General features: G+C 37.7%; 1 protein-coding gene and 1 long non-coding RNA gene across 14 annotated transcripts in view; one reads left to right on the forward strand and one right to left on the reverse strand.

Moving 5' to 3' along the window:
- LOC144303242 (uncharacterized) overlaps positions 1–22,334 on the forward strand; it is a 303,577-nt gene that overhangs the window by 141,023 nt on the left and 140,220 nt on the right. The window lies entirely within an intron of this gene.
- Positions 1–22,334, reverse strand: part of LOC144303244 (uncharacterized) — a 49,256-nt gene that overhangs the window by 14,878 nt on the left and 12,044 nt on the right. Inside the window, exons 3-5 of the long non-coding RNA XR_013370304.1 lie at positions 17,861–17,966; positions 7,089–7,261; positions 3,972–4,095 (exon numbers count right to left, since the gene is read on the reverse strand). This is a non-coding gene — a long non-coding RNA (uncharacterized LOC144303244). The remainder of the gene's footprint in view (positions 1–3,971; positions 4,096–7,088; positions 7,262–17,860; positions 17,967–22,334) is intronic.

Genomic DNA, 22,334 nt, shown 5'->3' on the forward strand with positions numbered 1-22,334 from the left:
AGCCCCTTTCAGACAAACAATTCTTTTCTCAGTGAGCATGTATAAAGTTTTTCCTTTGATTAGTGATGTGATCATAACCAAAAAGGCCCTATTTTTTAATCTTCATAATTACTGTGAATTTATGGTAGTCACTTTGTTCCTCAGAGAGACCCTCTTGTCTTCTTAAATCCAGAAAAGCTGGCAGTGGCATCTGGGATGGTCCATGATTTTTTTTTTTTTTTTTGAGTGAAAACTAGAATGGTCCATAATTTTAACACATATCTTGAATTGGCAACAAATGAGTTGAGCCAATGCAAAATGTTTGCCTGTGGTCTTTTTTCTTTCTATTCTTCTTCAAATGGAAGGAAACATATATGCATATGGAAACATGTATTATATATATATATTTATATATTTATTTACCTGTGTGTGTATATATATATATATATATATATTTATTTATCTCTCTCTCTCTGTGTATATATATATGTGTATATATATATATATATCATATACACATATTTATCTATCTATTCCTTGGGTCTTTCTGGTTTGTATTCATTTGTTTCTTGTTTGAATAGAAATGAGCAAGTCTGGTTCACTACCCATTTAGAGGGAAATAAAGTGTTTTACACCAAAGGTTCCAAAATATACTTCATATTAATTTTAGAAGTAGGTAGGGGCTAAATCACACATTTTTTTTAAGAATTAAAAAAGTTTCAAAACCTGAAATTACATTGAAACATTAAACATATAAAAATATAAGAGAAAGTATCCAAAATCATTTTGTATGAGAAAGGACAATTTCTATAGAATAAGAGTGCTGAATTAAGTACAGAAATGTGAGAATGGAAACATGCAAAGTAAAAATATTTAAAAGCATTGATATGCAAATTCATAAACTATTTCTCCTCCTGGAAAAAAGAAATGAATGTGCTATATCAGTAGTGTATATATCTTCAGACAAAAATATGCTTTTCTAGTTTGGGTTTTTGGTTGTAGAGAAGTATGCTCAGATTATGCAGGATGGAGAAATAGAAGCTAAGGAGCCAAACTAAATTTGTATTTAATCTCTCCCATGAAAGGACATGTCACTGATAAATCCAGATTCAGAGCTCACCTTCCCCATTTCTGGTGTACTCTGCATTTCTCTTTGACTCTTAGCAAGGAAAATCCTTTTCTATATTAAGTTTTTACTTCTGCTTAACTGGTAGAGATGCAAGACTTTTCCCAATGATGGCCATTCAAGTCTGCTTCACCTTTTGGCTAGGATTGAAAACTTAAAAAAAAAATGACCCTGTTCTATTTTCTAAGACTAGATTCTATAGCATAGTGCCAATTAGACTCAATGTAACAGAGTAGTAACTATGATGTTATGCACATGATCTGATAGAACTTTGTGATTCAAATTATGTGACCAAATTACCTTTCACTTCTTAATGAAACTGCTGAATTAAATAAACTTGACCAGAGAAATCAACTTCCTATACTTGAAGAAATGCTTACCTTTTGTTTCACTGTAGGGATGACAAATGCTGGTGCTATCATCAGATACTGATTTTATGGGAAGGAATGCTATTTTATTTGACCAAATAACCAAATTTTCTTTTGAAAATTCAAATTATATTTAAGTGGCAGCTAATATTTATGGTCTCCAGAATGTTTACCTTTTAACAAAAAGATGAGTTTCATCATGTTCCATAATTGGGAAGAACAGCAGGTTCTGGGACACTATGCTATTTAAAGATCATTTGGGGTTGCAGGGTGAATGGTCTTCACATAGAACAAGCTAGGAGAGGCTAGATTTAAGGGGGTCTTGTCCTTATTCCAGAAGCCGTGTTTTTGCTCCAGCTAAAGCCACATTCCAACTCCTCTATTATTTTCTTTCCATTCAGCCGTAATTTTCTTACTCACTGGCTGTATGATTCTGGAATTGGAGAGATCTGTTTTCTCTAGAACTTAGTTTTCCCATCTGCAAAATGAGGATTCCAGGCTTGCTCAGTGTTTCACAAACATTTATTCTGATGACACACCCTTATGGGCTGCTATTCATGTGAGCACTTTCCTTGGTATACCCAGGTTTAGCAAAGCTCAGAGTATTATAACAATTTGTCGGTTACTCTATGGTGGTGAATCATGGCAGTCATGCATTGTTGGTTGTAGAGAAGAGAAGGTGCCGGCTGAAACACTTACTTTTCCCCCATTCAATAAGTCTTTCGCTGTGCAAATTACTGAGAATTAAGTCCCTTCAGGTATAACTTGGAGTGATCTCTAATTTAAATATAATTTTTAGGGATCCCTGGGTGGCGCAGCGGTTTGGCGCCTGCCTTTGGCCCAGGGCGCGATCCTGGAGACCCGGGATCAAGTCCCACGTCGGGCTCCCGGTGCATGGAGCCTGCTTCTCCCTCTGCCTGTGTCTCTGCCTCTCTCTCTCTCTCTCTCTCTCTCTGTATAACTATCATAAAAAAAAAAATTTAAATATAATTTTTAAAGTACTTTGGTACTGTATTTCACTTAACAAATTACCTCTTACATTCCTCTCAATTGTTTGGAAGACATAAGCGTTTTGTGAGGCTGTAGTAAGAAAATTCAGAATCTCAGAAATGAGATGAACAGAATGCTGTTGTGTCAAGTAATAAATCTCATCAGCAGTAAGGAGAATAAGCCAGAAACAAAAGAATAAATATGGCCTGATTCCATTTATACAAAGTTAAAAACAGGTGAAGTTAACAGATTGGGAAAGAAACTTGACTAGTAGTTACATTCCTTAGGAGGAATCAGACTGGAGGGGCGGGAAATGGACTTCCAGGGTTTTGGTAAAGTTCTGCTTCTTTACCTGGCTAGGGATATTCAATTGTGAAAATTCATCATACTTAATGCTTAATATTTAAACACTTTCTGTATGGATGTGTTTACTTATAAATAAAAGATATGCTGGGCTAGTTGCCCTCAAAGGGAAAGATAGCACAGAATAACATCAATATTATTTGTTGAGTGTTAACCATGTGCCAGGCACTGGTAAAGTGTATGGTTACGTTATTTCACTTAATTCTCCCAGCACTATTAAAATACTGTTATTATCCCCAGTTTGCTGATGAGAAAATCACATTTGTCCAAGGTCCATGCAGGTAGTAAGCCATAGAGACAGGTCATAGAAGGCAGACTTTTGCTTACAGAGTGCACACTCTGAACCACCGCACTTCAGTAAGTGATGCACTCTGTCAAGGACCCAGGTGTGTCTGGGGGCAAGTCCTTTACCATCCTGCAGCCTCCGGTTCCTCCACTGCCTCTTTTATAGCTCTCACACTCTAGTTTCATTTCAATTTGCTAACAGATTCAAGTGTCTCTCCACTTCCCCTTTTGTTCTTGCCTGGCTCCCCTCAAAAGAACTCTCCTGTTACTGCCCAAAAAGATACTAGCATTGAAATAGAACTTTAACCTGAAGTACAACTGCAGACTCCCTTTATTGCCTTTGTGGGTGAGTGGATGCAGCTTATGCAAGGATCCCCTGAATTTGTTGCAGGGAAATGTTGTTGTGGTTGTTGTTAGCACAATTCTGCTAACCTTAAATCATCCTTGCTGCATCCTTGCTATTACCCAAACAGGGTCTGCTTTCCCTAAACAGGGCCCTGCTATGCTGCCTGGAGTATTCATTAGAATGGGATTTTACCTGGATAATGCCTTTTGAGGAATGCATCCCAGCATTTGAGGCAGCTCCCAGCAGAACAACCTGCCATTTGTGATGCCTCCGTCAGGTTAAACATTTTAGATTAATCAATAAGTAAATGGCAAATAAATGGCATGAGCCCCATGTCCAATATAAATGAGATCAACGAAAGAAGCAGAAAAGGGCAGTTTGGGCATTGTCCAATATGCCTTGAGCATGCTGCCTTCAGCTCTGTCTACTTGAGGTGAAATATCCAGATGAAAAGTGAGCAGTGAAGTGCATCATCCAGATGTTTTAGAACATTAGGGTGTCTGGCATTCTTTACCTTAACACACTGACTTCATTTTGAGGTGCCAGAGGTGCTGTTGTTCTGAATCTCTGTCACCCAGAAGAAAAGTCAGGACTCTGGTGAGTTCTTCTTCCTACGGTGTAAATGGAACCAGCCAGCCCTGGAATACAGTGGGATGAAAATGCCGAAGCCGGCACACAGGCATCATGGGCTTTGAGAATTTGCCAAACACTGCCCCAGATATGCGTTTCATAAAGAATTCCATTCATTTCTCCCAATTCTTTCTGCTAATTTACTTCAGTTACACTTTTCAGATGTGTAATATCTCATTCTTGAGGAAAAATATGTTGCAGCCAAAAGAGCTGACCTTCATGCGTTTTCAGACTCTCTGCTGTGTACCTGACAAATGAGGCACCAAGGCCTTTCCATATTCTGTTTGGGGGTCTATTGGCTGAGGAATCCTTGGTCATCCCACCTGCCTGGCGTCTAGGATCATGATGAATTGTCTCCAACTCTGGCCTCAGATTGTTTTTTAACATTTAATTTAGTTTCTTCCTGTGCTTGGATGAACATGGCCATGTTATGGATTTCTGCTCTAATGTACACCAGCAGGCTGGAAGAACAAGCCTCAGCAAGCTGTGGAAATTAGAGAGGCTGGATCAATAGGCAAGGTCATGACCCCCCGGCTCCGATTCTGTACACTGTCCTGAAATTCTCTCCCTTGAAAATCCTCCCGCTGCTTCTAATGTGAATCCGTGTTTATTCCCAGAGAGGAATTCATGTAAACAAGCCTACCCCAACATCTCACATCTCTGGGAGGGACACCCATAATCACAAACACTGAAAAATTTGTGTAAACAGCAGCTCAGGAATATAAACATCTAGGCATTTGCTTTATGTACAGTTTGTTAACTTCATTGTCTGAAGACCCTATCACAGGGAGGACAAATAGATGAGGACAAAGAGAAAGCAGATCTGTCAATTCTGGAGCAAACCTTTAAGAAATTATCCTGTATCACACATACACCTTAAACAAAGGGACACAATCTTCTGCACCCTGAGATTTTTATGGACGACAGAATTATAAAAATCAACTTGATTTAAACTCTAAGAAATATCTCTCTGGGCTCAATGAAATAGACTGAGGAGAAAATAGTTTAAAAGATAGCAGGTGCTAATAACACTATAAATGTAGATCTCATCAATGTAAAAGACCTACATTCCCAATACAAAGCAATATTTGTAACAAACTAGTTCTCTATCTGGAGATTTAGAAGTTGATGTTGTTCAGAGTTATAATTTTCCTGGTTGGAAATAACTAATGCATCAAAACTTCAAACCTGCAAAAGCAACCCCACTACTGGTAATTTATCATATTCACTAATCACTGGTTCCGAAATGACCTGACATCAAAATGATCAATTCCGGAAAAAAAATCTTAAAGATCTGTCTTTTTGAGGAGAAGGTTAAGGATGTGCCAAAAATGGGAGAAGGGAGGTTCAGGTCAAGAGGAGGGGAGCAGGCCCCAGAGCTGCTTATGCTCTGGAATGTGGGTGCTACTTTCACTTCGTAAATCTGAAGCCACATAGCCCAGACAAGTGCAATCTCTCTTATTTGGAGAGTAAATTCAGTATGTGATAAGGCACATCCTTATCCAAACCTCTTATTCATGGACAACAGCAGGAGCACTTTCTATAAAGCAATTCTACAGTATTTGGCAGTATTTTGCTTCAGAATTTAGGTAACTGGGTCGTATTCAGAAAAGGTAACCTTGGTTTAATTTGTACAGACCTCTTAGCAAATCTCCTGTACTTCTAGTCTATCTGAGATTTTTAGGTGAAATAACATCACACTTAACATCTGCAGATGGAAAATTCATTTTTTGAGAATATTGCTTTTGCAAAGGATATTATTTACAAGAACTCAAAAAAAAAAATGACGGTATTTTCTTCATAGCACAGGGACTAATGGCAGAGGAGAAGAGTTAATCTTGCTCTTTGCTGCTCCTTTACTTCGAAAGAAAAATCTACACATATACCCTATTTTCTTTGTATGTGCTGAAAAAAAATGCATTTGCTCTTATCCTTCTAAAATAGCCTCAGTTAAAAGATGCACATATGAAGTAGGTATGGGTCAGGATTGGTGAGGGAATATTTTAGAAGTTACAAAAAAGGCAAATGATGAGTTTTTTGTTTTTTTTTTTTTAAATACTACTACTGGTAATATTTTTCTATCTCGTTTCTCAGTGAGACTTTCAGTTTGGAAATAAATCCTGAATTTGATCACAATGGCAGGTCACAATGAGTATTTGGATGAATAAATGGCAATTTAGAATCAAAAGTCTGGAGCAGGATCTAACCTAATCTTAAGATTATCTTTTTTTAGGTGGAAAAAGTTATCATGTCAGTTTTTCAGACGAGGCACTTAAGACCTGGAGATATTTAGACATCTTCCCCAAGGTCTCCTAGTGAAGGGTATAGAGTAGACTGGGACTCTGTGTTTCTTCTTCCTGATATTAGTGCTTAATCTTTATTACAAGGTTGTATCCCATTTCAGGCCTCTACTCTAATTTAGCATTCTACCTCCTAGTGCAAGACTGTGCCATCCAACAGGGATCTATCTTTGTTCTGGCAATTTAACGCTACATAACAAGTTGCCTTTAAAGTTAGGTTCAAAACAAAAACAAAATTTATTTGTTGTTCATGAATCTGCAATTTGCACAAAGCTGGATGTCTATAGCTCATCTCTGTCTCACATTGCATCTGCTGGGGATGTCTTGAATAATCTGGAGGCTCCTTTACCCGAACAAGATATTGACTGGGGCTTTACTTCTTCATGGGGGCCTCTCTGCATGTTCTCTTCACCCAGGCTAGTTTGGACTTTGTCACAGCATGATGCAGGCTTTCTCAGAGAAGAGCCAGTGTCCTCCAAAGATTCAGTGTTGGAAGTCACATAGCATCCCTTATGCCTTGCTTTTTTGGTTGAAGTAATCATAAGGCCCTGCAGGGAGGGAGAGAATATAGACCTCACCTCTCATTGAGAAGAGCCTCAATATTACATTGTAAACAAATGGAATGGGAGACATAGTTGCATGTAGGAAAATACAATCTGCCATAATCTGCCTTCTAGCCATAATAATTCAAATACACACACATGTTAAATATACTCATGCTTTCCCTCCAATTTCCCAAGTTTCATCCCATTTAGGCCTTAGCTTTGAAGTCTAGGATCTCATCATCTAAATCAGATCTCAGTAAGGAGAATGCTTCTCCAGGGCATTTTCTTGGTTTCAGCTCCTGGAGAACTGGTCCTCTTGATAGGAAGTTCTGTGGACCAAAGAGACATAGCGGCATGTGAATGGGTAGTGTATCTCTGCTTCACTTGGCAACAGACAGCATGGCTCTAAGGCTGGAGACTGGAATCACCTGAAGTGTCATTCACTCACATGTCCAATTGGTGATGCTGGGTTGACTGAGGGCCTCAGTGTCTCTCCAGGTAGGATTTTGTGGTTGCTTTGTTTAGTGAATTTGGACTACCTCATAACCTGATGGTTGGCTTTCCCAGAACAAACTTCCTACAGAATAAGCTAGCTGAAAGCTATTGTCTTTTTGTGAGCTGGTCTCAGAAGTCACAGAATATCACCCTGCTGCACCCTTTTGGAGCAATCCGAAGATCTCCTGGATGCAAGTGGAGGAGCCTTAGGCTTCACTCCCAGTGCGGAAGCTTCAAAAGCACACTGTAAGAAGAGTAGGTGAGATGAGTAGTAGTTTGATGGTCATTTGGGAAAATGCAGTCTGCTGGACTAGGCTCCCATGTACTGAGCCCCTTCATAGTGAGGCTGAATGACTAGCAGTCAGCAGTGCTATAGCAGAGGGGATTCTCCTATGGGTAGAAGATTTGACTAAATGACCTTTGTTATTTCTTCCAACTCTCAGATCCTATGACACTACAAGAAGGTCAGTTGAACCCAGGTAATTTGAAGACACCAGGGAGCCCAACTATATAGCTTTGTGGCATATAAGAAAAGGGACAGTATAGATAAGTTATAGGTGCCAAGAATGTAGTCCTAGGATAGTCTGTGTCCAAATGCTATGCCTCTGTCTTCTAACAAGAGCAATGAACTGTGACCTCAGCCAGAGTCCAGAAGTATACTGTTCAGGCTGGTGAGGAAGGTGGAGGCTCATACAGAAGTTTATGTTAAAGACGAACACCAGTATGAATCCAAAACGTCATATTGAAAAGGGGTCATACTCTCTGCTGGCCCAGAATGTAGGCACATGCACAAAGCTATGGACCTTTGGATAATAAGAGTTAAGTGCAATTGTGTATGTGAAAGGGCTCTATAAAGTATAAAATCATGTGTCAAAGTTGTTTATGGTGTTGGGATTTCCATTCATATAGCTGGGACTTTTGTAAACAAAACCGAATCCTCCTTCGCTCTCTGTCCCACACATGGATTGCTTACCTTTGGTCAGATCATCTTTCCATGAAGTGCTTTGTCTGTGTGCCTTTCGTGTAAGGACCTTTCTTAATATTTTTGGCCAGTTAATCAGTTTGGTTAAAATACTGGCTCCTAACCAATGGCAGGGGCTGTGTCAGTGGACGCAGCCTCAAAGTGTATTGCTCTGGGTCTGCTTGTCGTCTCATTTTGTCCTCTTATCAGTTTTTCAAAACCAGGCACTTTTTCTGCTGCCCTTGGCTGGGCTGGCTTCCAACAGTACCTTGCTCTGAGGCAGAATTGTACTGGTGAATGCATAATTCAGTGGTTTGTACTTTGCATCTATTAACCATGGCACCAAATGCAGGAATGACACAATGGTGAGGCTTTTGCTTAGATAGTGTTTTTTCTGAGTGAAGCTTAGCATTCAAACCAATTTATAGTTCCTTTGCATAGTAGATAAGTATCATAATAGGTTTTTAATAGATGACTTGATGGAAATACATACATTAAAAGGTCAGTGTCACTGCAAATTATTACAACAGACCCAATTCAAGGGGCCTAACTCTCCACGTCTAACTTTTACTACTAGATTATGCAAAGTACATAGTAGGTATTTGAAAATATCCATCGAACTTTATTATATTATCAATAGGCAATTAAATAAAATGCAACTTCAAGGCTTTTCTTTTTCTTTTTAAATCCAAGACTGACTTAAAACAGACTCATTCAACTGATTTGAAAATCTCTGGCAGAATAATAACCATTATGTTTCCAATGGATAAATGATGGCAGCCCAGTAAGGTCTCAACTAACTAAATATCATATTTTAAACACATTTTACATGCTCTTATGCTAGTTTTGGAAGTAGCAATAGAGCTATTGTTGTAAATATTTATTTCTTTTCCATACCTTATACTTTAAAGTATATTTACAAAGTATAAATATTCGTTAGTCTATACATTCATAGAACAAGCCCAGGGATCTGTTGGCATAGATATCACTCCCATGTAAAAGATAGGAGTCAAAAGGCTAGAAGAAATTAATTACATTTTGATCTTAGGCTCCTTCTCTGATTCATTTCTCTTTTTTTATTTTTTATTAGCCAACAAAATAATAACAATAGCAATATAAATAATAATAACTATGTTTTGGGCATTTATTGTGTTCCAGGCTCTGTACTAAGCACTTCATTCGCATATCTCATGTAGTTTTCACAAAAATTCCTGATGGAAACACTGTTACTAGTGTCATTTTACAGATGAATAAACTCAGATTCATAGAGTTTGGGTAACTTGGGACAAAGTTCTAAAGCTAGTAAGTGAAAGAGGTGGATTTTGAAACTATGCCAAAGCATTTAACCACAGTGCTGTAGAGTTTCTCGTGCCAGATACCACGAAGAAAACTGGAGATGATTGGGATGGAGTGTGGGTGAAAGACATGGGCCTGTACAGACTTTTTTTCTTTTTTCCTAAATAGCATTTAAAATTATACAGTAAGATTCAGCCATTATGTGAGTGAAACTCTTATTCCTGGAAACTTAAAGCTTCCCTCCCACCCCCTATTACATTGTTACAGACCAGTTGATGTTTCAAGCAGGAAGGAATGTGCTCTGGAGTAGATTTATATTTTATAAGATGGAATAGGCCATTTTCATGGCCCATTCACTCAGGCCTGTTCTCTATCTGTATTCTGATAACACCTAAGTGTCTGTCCATTCAAGGATATCATCCAACTTGGACAGGCCAGCCTGTGTAAACCACACTTTCCAGTTGTCTGGTTATCATTACTAATGTATCAGAATGCTTGCTGAGGACTTCTGTGCATCTTTCAAACCAGTGAACCACAATTTTCTTATTCAACATCTTGTCTCTTGAAATTAGGCTTCTTGTTTAATGCGATCTTTCTCCTCTTTCTATGCTAGTTCATCAGGGATTCCTCTGCAGCCTGAACATTAGCCACTGCCATTGACGCTAAAGGCAATGATGGAGAATTTTGATTAAGAAAGTTTCTCTAAGAGTCTTTTGTCCCCATCTTCCTCAGTAAGCCAAAATTTTGGGAAATAGCAGATGAGTCTAGGAACTTAACTCAGTATGACCCTGAGATGTCAAGTTATATATAAGATATCTTGATCTTAGTGTCAAGTTAAACAGACCAAGACCAGTTTCTTGAGTTTCACTATTATGATACTCTGCCCAACTAAACTTCCCATCACAGTGCTGAGGATCACATGATGACTGATTTTCTAAGTAAGGGACTCAACAGTATGTAGGAATCAATATTGCTGCAGAATGACACACACAAACACACTCACACACAGAAACAACAACAACAAACAAAAAACACCCAACCTATGGCCCAAATAGCTTTCCACTTTTCCTTTCTGAACCTTAAACTGTGACCTGGTTCCAGAAATTTTCATTTCTTTTCTATTATTAAAATACACCTCCTCTTCAAGAATTCTGACAAATGGGAACATAAGTTGAAAATTCTAAGTTGTTTTTTTACCCAAACAGAAAGTTCCCATGGTTTCCAACTATTGCTATTCCATGTTGTGTGTAATCATATTATATAAATAACTTTATAAGTGTGGAGTGTGGTAAACTGGGGCTGCCAGAATCTGAATGTTTGTGTCCCCCAAAATTCATATCTTGAAATCCTAATCCCCAAAGATGATGGAATAAGGAGGTGATGGCTTTGGGAAGTGAGGTCATGAGGGTGAAGCCTTCATGAATGGGACTGGTGTTCTTACAAAAGAGACTACAGAGATCCCTCACCCCTTTCACCGTGTAATAACACTGCAACAAGTCTATGATGCAGAAGAGGGCTCTTATCTGACCATATTGGCACCATAATCTTGGACTTCTATCCTCCAAAATGTGAGAAATAAATTTGTGTTGTTTATAAACTACTCATTTGGTGGCATTTCATTATAGCAACCTGAACTAAGACAGGGTTTGTCCATAAATACCATTATCTTGTAGGAATCTAAAGATTCTATACCTATTATTCTCAATTATCTGTCATAGTAATTTTTTTCAAGATTATAATGATTTCTTTCCAACTAAATCCAAGGAATATCATTTGACCTTTGACTCTACATCTGCTCTTTGCAATTCTTAATGATTCACCATTCATTTGAATCTTGTGACAAAATTTTTTCTAACAAACCATGCCTCCATGTTTCTCTGTCCTGGTTTTTCCATCATCTCTGATTTTTTTCTCCTCATGTAGAGACCCCAGTTTTGGGTTTCTTTTGTTATTTGTTTGTTTATCTTAATAATGACTCAAACACAGAGCCTCCAGGGCATAATGTCAAATCATAGAGGGCTCTTTTTAGGCCTTGATACCTAATGAAATTTGACATGCTAGATTTTTTAAGTTTGCCTGGGACCAATGATCCCTGGATTCATTTTGGAATGAATTTTTCCCTTTTGGAATGATAACATCTACCTTATACCTGTTCCCTTTGGAAGCAATTTTTTTTTTTCCCCTAAAAGGCTTGTTATCTAGATGGATAGAGATTTTTTTTTTTTTTTTTCTCCAGAATGATCCATACCCTGAAAATCACCTGCCTTAATTTAGATGATAAGACTTGGGGTTTTTGAGCCTATGGTACTTAGATATGGTTTATGAGAATAAATTTAATGCTTTAAAAGCTGGAGATTTGGGGAGATTTTTGTATTGCGTGAATGTGCTTTCCATGTGGGATGGATTTTAATTTGGGATGGCCAGTGAGAGGATTTTATTGGGTTTAATGGTGGCTCCTTTGAAATATGCTCCCCTGAAACCTGTGAAGATAGCCTTATTTGGAAAATGAGTTTTTGCAGATTTAATTACATTAAGCATCTTTAGATAATATCATCCCATATTATGTGGGTAGGCCTAAATCCAATGATGAATGTCCTCATAAGCAAAAATCATGAGGATCTTTGAGACAGAGTGAGTAGGAGGCTTTGTAAAGAAGGAGGCAGCTTGAAGTTATGTATTGCCTGGAGCCAAGTATTGCCACAAACCCAGTATTGCCTGGAGCCACTAAAAATCTGGATAAGGCAAGACAGGATTCTTCACTAGAGCCTTTGGAAAGAATATGGGCCCTGCCAATAACTTAATTTCAGATTTCTGACCTCCAGAACTTTGAAAGAATCAATCTCTGCTAGTTTTTTTTTTTTTTTTGTACTTTTTAATTTTTATTACTGTAGTTGATATACAATGTTACATTAATTTCAGGTGTACCCCATAGTGATTCAACAATTATTTGTTGAGCAATGTTCACCACAATGAGTGTAGATATCATTTGGGGGACCTCAGTTTTTGATTATCAGCTTTAATTTATCCAAAATCTCACCCTCAGAGTATTTACACAGTCTTGGAGTTTGGTACCATTGCTGTGTAGATGACTTTGAAACCTGCCTCTCCAACTTAGTTTGTAGCCTTCATCCTGGTGTTTTCTTAAGATCAGCACATGCCGAATGTAACCCATTATTTATCTCTCCCAATTTTTGTTTTTGTTTTGATTTGTCCATTTCTGAGAAAAAATTAAGATGTAAATTTTAGGTGGATGTGGACTGATGTGGTAGCAGACAAAATTAGAAGAAAGGAATGTACTTGCAAGGATTTTCCAAGGAATAAATATAGGATTTAATGACTGGTAAGATGGAAGGAATGATTCAAAGATAAAGAAACTATTAGTACCCTAAGTATCTCTTCAGTGTCCTGGAAATAGGCTGTAGGTCACTTTCGATTCCACATTTTATTCATGCCTTATGTCCTTTCCCCAACTAGCCAAAGTACTTTTAAAAGCAACTGTTGTTGTTTTTTTTAATTTTTCTCTATAAAACCCATCAGAGCTGTAGAATTTTGTTTAAAGAATGAGGAAATGCAATGAATTGATCTCACTTTCACCCTTTCCTGAGGAGATTGATGTGAACTTCCAGTGGCTACTAACAGCTTTGAAAACTCATTCTTTCAATTCAGGTCTTTGCTGACAGCTTTTGGAGGCCATTGTTTCTAATTTGTGGTGAGAATCTAAAATCCACGTGATTCTTTCAGCAACTCCCTGATCTATGTCAGAACTCTCTTGAAAGCACAAACTTTCCAGGTCTTGGTTAATTCCTGCTGAGAAGTGTGAGCCTCTTCTACCATTTCCAATTCTATTCATCCTTTCACCAGGGCATTCTGTGGCCCCTGTGGTGGGCATAAAAACAATCCCCCATAGATGTTCACAGACTCATCCCAGTAATCTGTGACTATGATAGGCTACATGGCAAAAAGATTTTGCAGATACGATAACATTTTGTGATAGAGAATATTCTGGATTAACCAGGGGACTTAATGTAAGCACAAGTGTCTTAATAAGGGAAGAGGAAAGCGCAGGAGTTAAAGGAGATAGGATATTGGAAGCAGAGATTGGAGTGATATTGGTGGAAGGGAACCACAAACCAAAGAATGAGGGCAAGCCTCTAGAATCTGTAAAAGGTAAGGAATAGATTTCCCCCTGGAGCTTATAGAAGACATGCAGCCCTGTATAAGACCTGTTTTTGGATTTCAGAACTGTAAGATAATAAATCTGTTGTTTTAAGCCTCTAGGTTTGTGGTAATTTGTTATAGCAGGTGTAAGAATCTACTAATCCCCTAAATCAGCATTCTTCACCACTCTATTATCTTGGTCATTGCTTAAGACTCACCCTTCTTATTATGCATTTTCCTTCAGACTCTCATCACCAGATTTCTCTGTGCTTCCTCTGCTGATCTAACTCCCACTGATCTCTTTTTTTTCCAAATCTTTTCAAATCCACTGTTCTCTTGGTTTCCTGTTACGTTGCACATAAATTCCCCTGTGTTCTCAGGCTCTCCACCAAATGTGTTCCCTAACTATTGGCTTTAACTGTGAAATGCCCTTTCCTGAGGACACTAGCATTCCTGAAATTCTCACAAGAAGATGTCTTTAGTTTTCTTACATTCCCAAGTATCTCACTCCCAGAAATATACAGCTTCTCAAACATTACACTTCTACTCTTGTGTAAAAATCCCTGGTCCTTATAGACTACTCATGATATTTGGCCACATCCCTCTTGACTTCTTGTCATTCTTCTCTTCTACCCTCATGGTTACTTCCTCCTTGTTTATTGAAGATTTTAAACCTGGATCACTGAATTGTATCTCTGCCCCAGCTCTGCCGTCATCTTGGGGATTTGAGAATTCTTAAGAACAATCTATCCTAGCCAATCCATTTCTTGATCTCTTATACTTCAGTAACCTTCACCTCTACACCAGCTGTTAATTCCCAAATGCATACTCTGGGCCTTTCCATCATTTAGAATTTCTCAACCTCTGAGATCCTGTATTCAAATATACTATAAACAAGTCAAAAAACTAAATATAAAAATAATCAGAATGTATTATCTAATATCACCACACCCCACCCCAAAGGAAATATCTGTTCTTCTTCTCATGATGCCTGGTTTAGTAAATGGTAGCACCATCCACACACATGTCTAAGACAGACACTTGGGTCTTGTCTTTATTTCTATGTCTGTTTCCCAATTTCCACATCGAATAAGCCACTATAAACTCCTGTCAAGGTTAACTCTACCTCTGAAGCCTATCCTTTTCTCTCCAGCCCTAACATCATTACACTAAATAACCTTTCCTCCGAGTTACTGCTGCTTTCTAATTGTTCTCTCTCCAACTGATTCTCTAATAACCCCCAAACTCAATTCTTTTCAGATTCTAGTTGATCTTTTTGAAATATGGTACAATCATGTTACTTTTATGCTTAGAAACCTTTCAAGACTTTCCCATTGCCTTTGCAATAAAGTTCATCTTAATATATCTTTAATGGCTAACTGCTGCTTACCCAGGTGGCTTCACCTGGTATACCTGCCACATGCCACCTTTTCTCCCTTAACGCCCTAAATACACTCATCCCAAAGTGGTGCTGAACTACTTTCAGTTTTCCAAACTAATTTTGCTGTCGATATCATTTCCAAGCTTTTCTACCTACTATTCTCTCTAGCAGTAACTCTGTTTCACACCTTTACTTATCTGATGACATCATATGTCCTTTGGATTTTAGCTAGCCTATTACTTTTTCTGAAAAGCCTTGCTTTATTTCATATTCTGCCCCTCATCTCATCATTGAAAAAGGCTCCATTTTCATGAAGCAACCTGTACTTAGATCTGTTCTAGCACTTGTCATACTCTACAACAACTGTCTCTTTAGTTTTCTCTCAAACCAATTCATAAACTTGAGGAAGGACCATGTATTTTTTATTTTTGAACCCTCAATGCATGACACAGACAGTCTATTGGTAATTTTTACTGAAGCAACAAATTAAGTAGATTTGTGTTCCTATAGATAGTATATCTACATATAACATATCTTTTTGGGTTCCTATAGATGGTATATTTCTCTTTTATTTTCTTTATAATTTGAGGCTTCTTATATTTATCCTAATTGGAGCTAAACTTAACATCTTGATTAAATGATGTCTTGATGCATGTTCATTAGGTGGTTCATTTTGTCTGTTCACACTAGCAAATATGCTTTTCATGACCTGTATCTGGCCCATACTGGCTTATGGACATGGTGTTCTAATCTATCCATTCATTGTGGGTCCTGTTTTAAACCATCCCCAACTGCCCAAAGATTTCCTATGTATCCTGTTCTGGCTCAAGCAGCCCAAATGACACAGATATCTGCATGGTTCCTGAAATATCCCAATTTCACTGTCACCAACATCAATCACTGTTTACCTTCAGAGAAGCCAGAAACCAACTCACAAATTGTTCCTCGGTCAGATTGAAACCAATCTGCATGCAGAATGGCTGAAAGTCACCTTTCTAGACCAAAATGCTCTCAACTGTTCTAAAAACAAAAACAAAAACAAAAACAAATAAAACAACAACAACAAAACCCCCACTGATTCAGACTTATCCAACCACAATGAAAATGGAGGTTACAAAGAAACTCTGAGGGAAATATTCTGATTACACATTAATGAGACTAGTTCAGTTCCCTTATAACACAGAATGAGGGGGGGCTCAAAACTTTCCAAGTAAGAGAACTCCTTTTTTCCTGCAAAAATATCCCAAGACTCTCACATGATAGGTATTGTGCTGTTGCTTGATAGATGATAAAGAAGCTCTTATGAATTCATTAGTTCTTTAAAATAAATTTATTCATTATTAATCACAGAATCAATTTACATGTTTTTGAAAAATTAGAGTATATATATGTGTAAGATGTGTGAACACATAAACTTGAAATAACTGTGATATTTTCTAGACTTGAGAATTGTCCATAGTTTGAGAATCCTTTGGTTTGAAAATCACTAAGATCCATTCTACAATTAACATTCTCTAGTCTTATTAGTTTAGATAATTTCCATTCACTGGTTAGACAAGAGCCTCTGACTCTCCTTAATTCAGCATTTCCTAAATTTTGTACCATGGAAATCTAATGGTTGATTGAAAGAAGTATTTCAGAATAAACAATTTTGGGAAATGCACACAATACTGTCCTCTTAGAGATGCTTCATGTGTATAACTGTATTAAAGGCTCTGAAAAATAGTAAAGAAATTTATTTATATTATTTAATCCAGCATTTCCCAAACCTGTGTGTCAACGGAGCAGTTCCCCCCACCCAGTGGAATGTTTATCAACATATCCTATCATATAGCACTGATTTGAGAAAATATGGTTTGTAAACACTTTGCTACCGGGTGGGGGACTGTCATCTAAGAGAACAAGAGATCAGAGGCCCCATATCCCACTGGCTATTGCAGGCATTATATATTTATCCTCAGGTGGGTGCCAAGGCTGAGTAGATATGTATGATGGTATGAAAGATTTTGATCTGCAGATGTGGCCACCCAGGCAAATCACATACTCACTGAACCAAATTTGGGGCATTGTCGAGATACTGAAAAATCCATTTGGCCTCCCAGATTACACTATAGTTGCGAGTCTTTCTGTCCTAAAAACATAATCATAGTTTGCAATTTCTTAGATGCTGACCCTTAAGAAGTACAATTCACACAAGGAGGCTGATTCTACATCAGCAAAGAGAAGCACTACTATAAGGATCAGTGTTTCAATATGTTGTGATGAGTTTTTGACACAAGCACCTCTATCTTTTTTAGTATTCCAGCATGTAGTAATCTAGCATGTTTGCTAGGATAAATGCAAAGGGTCTCAATCACATCCCTGGTTCAGCACAGACATGCTTAGTATCCAAGGCAGCCTAGAGAGTAGATGAGGTAACTCTGCTGGGCGTAGCTGTAAGGTCAACAAATTGGAAAAAGCCACAACTCACCCTTGGGAAGGATTAAATACGCTGACATCCTCCAAATTGATTTACCTAGATCAGACCACATGTTAATGAGGCAGGCAAGTTACTCTAATTCATTGTTACTATTCTAAATGCAGAGACCTTTTCACATTAAAGGGGCGGGACCATGGATTCAAATGAGCATTACTTACTTGTGGCTTGTCACTCATCATGCCTGGGCCAATGTCCTTAGAAACATTCACAATCATTGTCATTAAACTGCACCCAAAAGAACTGGACATTCAAAGAGCACAGCTTCTAAAAAAAAAAAAAAAAAAAAAAACAAAGAGCACAGCTTCTAAGAAATGAAGTGAGTTTTCTTCCTCTATTATCTGCACCTCTGAATAGAGGTACATGAATGCTCTAAGCACTTAGATTTCCTCTGGGTGCAGACATTTCTACGTGCTGTAAGAATTTCTATTATTTGAAGGATCCCCTTGAAAATGTCTCAGTCACTTTTCAACACTGACTCCTCAGTAGCATAGGAACAGTATTTATACCACAGATGTAATATCTATAGATCTCAACTTTGTCCAAATCGTGAGTTGGGAAGACAGGATTTCTTCACAGCTTCAAACCCATCACTGAGCTTTATCTACATGAAAAGGTAAAATTCCTGCCTATAAGAAAGGAACATTTATTGGTATGTTTTTATTATAAGTCATACACATACAGTGGTTTGGAATAATCATCTAGTTAAGTTTGCCTAATAGATAAATAAATACATAGATTGAAGGGCCAGATAGTAAATACTTTAGACTCTGTAGGCCATATGGTCTATTGCAACTTTCCAACTCTGCTGTTATAGTATGAAAGCAACCATAAACAATGTGTAAATGAATATGCATAACTGTTTTTCAAGAAATTTTTCTTTATGGGCAACACGGAAATTTGAACTTCATATGTTTTTTGCCTCACAAAATATGACTCTTAATGTTTTTTCAACAATTTAACAATGTAAAAAACATTCTTTGTTGATAGGATCATACCAAAACAGGTGGCAGGCTGCATTTGGCCTATAGCTCATAGTTTATTAACCCCTGCCTTAACCCATAGCTTTGAAAATAAGATATAAAACTTCTTTGCTTATGTTTCATTTTAATGTTTGAACTCATCTCCTTGACTGGAGAGATGATCCGTGGAATTATGAAAACACATATAGGATAATTATTGCAGCATAGAAAGATTAGGAATTTCACATTTTACTTTTATAGTTAGAAAAACATCCAGAAGACAAAAAAATCAAGAAACATCAAAACAATTTTCATTACTATATATACTTTGAGAAAGATTGCTATAATTTTTATTTATTTTTACTACTCTTTGGGTTAAATTTTTCCTAGAAAAATGTACTCCTAGATTCATGATGGATTGTGAATTTTGCTTTCTAACAAATGACTATACATTATTTTTTTAAAGATTTTATTTATTTATTTATTTATTTATTTATTTATTTATTTATTTATGATACAGAGAGAGAGGCAGAGACATAGGCAGAGGGAGAAGCAGGTCCTCAAGGGGAACCTAATGTGGGACTCAATCCTGGGGCCCCGGGTTCACACCCTGAGCCAAAGGCAGATGCTCAACCACGGAGCCACCCAGGCATCCCATGACTATCCATTATTCATAGTCCTAGAAAACCCCCAATAAAAATTACTTTTTCTGAGACACCTAGGTGGCTCTGTCGGTTGAGTGTCTGCTTTCACCTCAGGTCAGGATCTCAGAGTCCTGGGATCGAGTCCTACAACGGGCTTCCTGCTGAGTGGGGAGTCTGCTTCTCTTGAGCCTCCCCCTCCCTCTGCTCATGCTCTGTCTCTTTCTCAAAGAAATAAATAAAATCTTGAAAAGGATTACATTTTTCTGATTACAAAATCTCTATTTGCTTATTTTAAATTACATGGAAAATGCACAAGAGCACAGATTACTTCTAGTTCAAGAAAGATTGTGTTTAAAATCAAGAGATTTAAAAAAAATCTTTTTTGTGTCTATAGCCATTATATAAAAGTTTTTCTGTTGGCAAATCAAATGTCAAATAAAACACTTGGCTAGAATGCTTATCGTTTAACCCTGCTCGTAGAGTCAGGGTGAAGCAAAGTTCTCTAATTCTAAATATTTGTTGGTAAATGTTGCTCCACTGGCTACTTGGAAATCAGTTTCCATCAGATTAGGTAAAGCCTGCTAACCAAACACAGCAGCAGTTAGAACTTCAGTGGGAAAACAGCCTGCTTTTCTCCTGTACCTATGTGCATCTTTGTCCCTGGCCTCAATTCTTTCACCCTCTGCCTTCTCTGGTATAAAATGTCTTTGGCTTGCAAAGCAATGTCAGTGAGTTTATTAGTACATTTTGTGGCAGGCCCACTATGAACTGTGGACTGCACAGGTGTTCATTCATTCTGTGTGACTGGGGCTTCTTCGAGTAGATTTGCTTGTTGGCATAGCTCAAAGCAGCACCCCTGTAGCTTCCTTTTAATGGGAATATGAACACTGAGAGTGAAGCTGTGGGCTTGCAGGACTTTCTTCAGGCAAATTCAGCTCTTTAAAGAAAAATAACAACAATTCTTTGCCTTCAAACCCCTTTTCCCTGCCCCCAAAGCACACCCCCAAATCAGACAGGCCAGATGTTTATGAAAACTGCAGTTTCCGCAATCAAAAGTACAACATTTACCATAGCTTTTATCAAAGATTTCAATTCCCCTCATCTTAAGGAAAATGACCCTTTTATTTTGTTGTGGACATAAAATTATGGCCCTGGGAAAATTGGAAGCATTTCTGTTGAGGGAAATCAATTTTCTCACTGCCATATATGATCAACATGTCATAGCCATCACCAGATAATAATAGTAAAGTACAAGTAAAATGGCTGGTAATACTGGCTTTAAGGGTAGCAAAAGATAGAAGCAGGATAACACCCCCCCCCCCTTTTAAAGCATGTTTGCAAAAAGGAAAGAAGAAGAAAAAGAAGATAAACCTCTAAGGGTTATTTTTGTTCACTAATTTTCTTCCTTCCCACTCCACTTTCTTCCTTTTGCTAGTGCTTTCTAGAGTGTAAGTATTTTATTTTGTGTACTAATCGGCCAAAGCATTAATGAAACTGTAGAGATATGTGTTCTTCCTGGAAAAGAGTAAGCACTTTATGTGTAAACCACTCTGGCTCCTTTTCAATCATCCTGTTAATGGGTGGCTAATTGTCAAAAGATGTGACCAGAGCGAGATGACCCAAGAGTGTGTTTAGAGGGGAGGCAATAGGGAAAGTACAGAAGCGGCTTCTTAATTTGGATCCTGCAAACAAAAGGAAACATCAAATCTGACCTCGCTGCTGGAGTGTTAATGGCTTTCTCCCATTGCACCCCCTGCCACTTAGCATCTTTTGTGCCCCACCCTGGGAAGCTTCCCGGCAGAAGTGTGCATTAGCAGAACTCTACAGTTACAAAATGCTGCTTACTAACAGACGAGGGGGAAAACCTTCAGAGTGATTAAATGTTCTTTGGACAAACACATCCACAGCCATAAAAGTGCCATCTTTATTTCAGGCAGGTCTCTCAGTGATGTCCCTGCTGTGGTCACCAGCACAAAGGAGCATTGTACCCAGAATGTCACTGAAACCCTTCAAAGGAGATCCAAGCTCTCTCTCTTTGTAGAAAAGTTGGACCCATACATGAATATGGGAAGATAAAACTGCATTAATTCAGGCCAACACTATAACTGAGAAAACAGCAGACAAGATTTTGGCAAAATTTCAAATATTTAAAATAATTCAACTGTTTAAAAACAAACAAACAAAAGTAATCATAAATAAATAAACAATAGCAATGACAAAAACTCAACTGCATATTTTGGAATGAAAATGAGAGTGGAAAGTAAGAATGAGAGGAAAAACAGCGAAATCTAGGCTAGGAGAAACGCATGGATATAGTAAATGTTTCTGCACAAAGATGTTCTTAGAAGGATTATTTAAGGGGCTCCTGGGTGACTCAGTCAGTAAGTGTCTGCCTTCAACTCAGGTCATGATCCCAGAATCCTGGGATTGAGCCTTGGGTTCCCTGCTGGGCAAGGAGTTTGCTTCTTCCTCTCCCTGGGCCCTCCCTCCCCACTCCTCCTCATGCTTTCTCTCTCAAATAAATAAATAAATATTTTTTAAAAAGAAGAAATATTATTTAGAACTGAAAATAACCTACATAGCTAGCACTAAAGGATTTAGAAAGACAAAGTATGGCGTGTATGTTGGATAACATATTTTGCAGCTGTTAAAAATATTGGTTTTGGAAAAAATAATGCTTCAAGAAATATGAGAAAACATATACTATAGGTCTGACTAAAAAATAAATGATAAGTTATAGCCACAGAAAAAAATGCATGCTCAGGAAAACGTACTAAAACATATCAATGACAGTATTATGGGTGAACTATGCTTCCCTTCTATTCCAATTGCTAGTGATTTGGATATTGTATTGATTAAAAACAAAACAAAAACACAGAAAAAAAAAGAAAAAGAAAAAATGGCCCAAGAAACTCTTTTTGGTGGGCAAGAACATCATTCAAAAAAGAGAAATTTTATCTCCAGATTTTATTAGAATTTTCCATTGTTTATATGGAATAAAAAGATGCTACAGGCTCTTTCTAACCTCA

Source organism: Canis aureus, chromosome 32, assembly GCF_053574225.1.
Source record: "Canis aureus isolate CA01 chromosome 32, VMU_Caureus_v.1.0, whole genome shotgun sequence".
Classification (NCBI taxonomy): domain Eukaryota; kingdom Metazoa; phylum Chordata; class Mammalia; order Carnivora; family Canidae; genus Canis; species Canis aureus.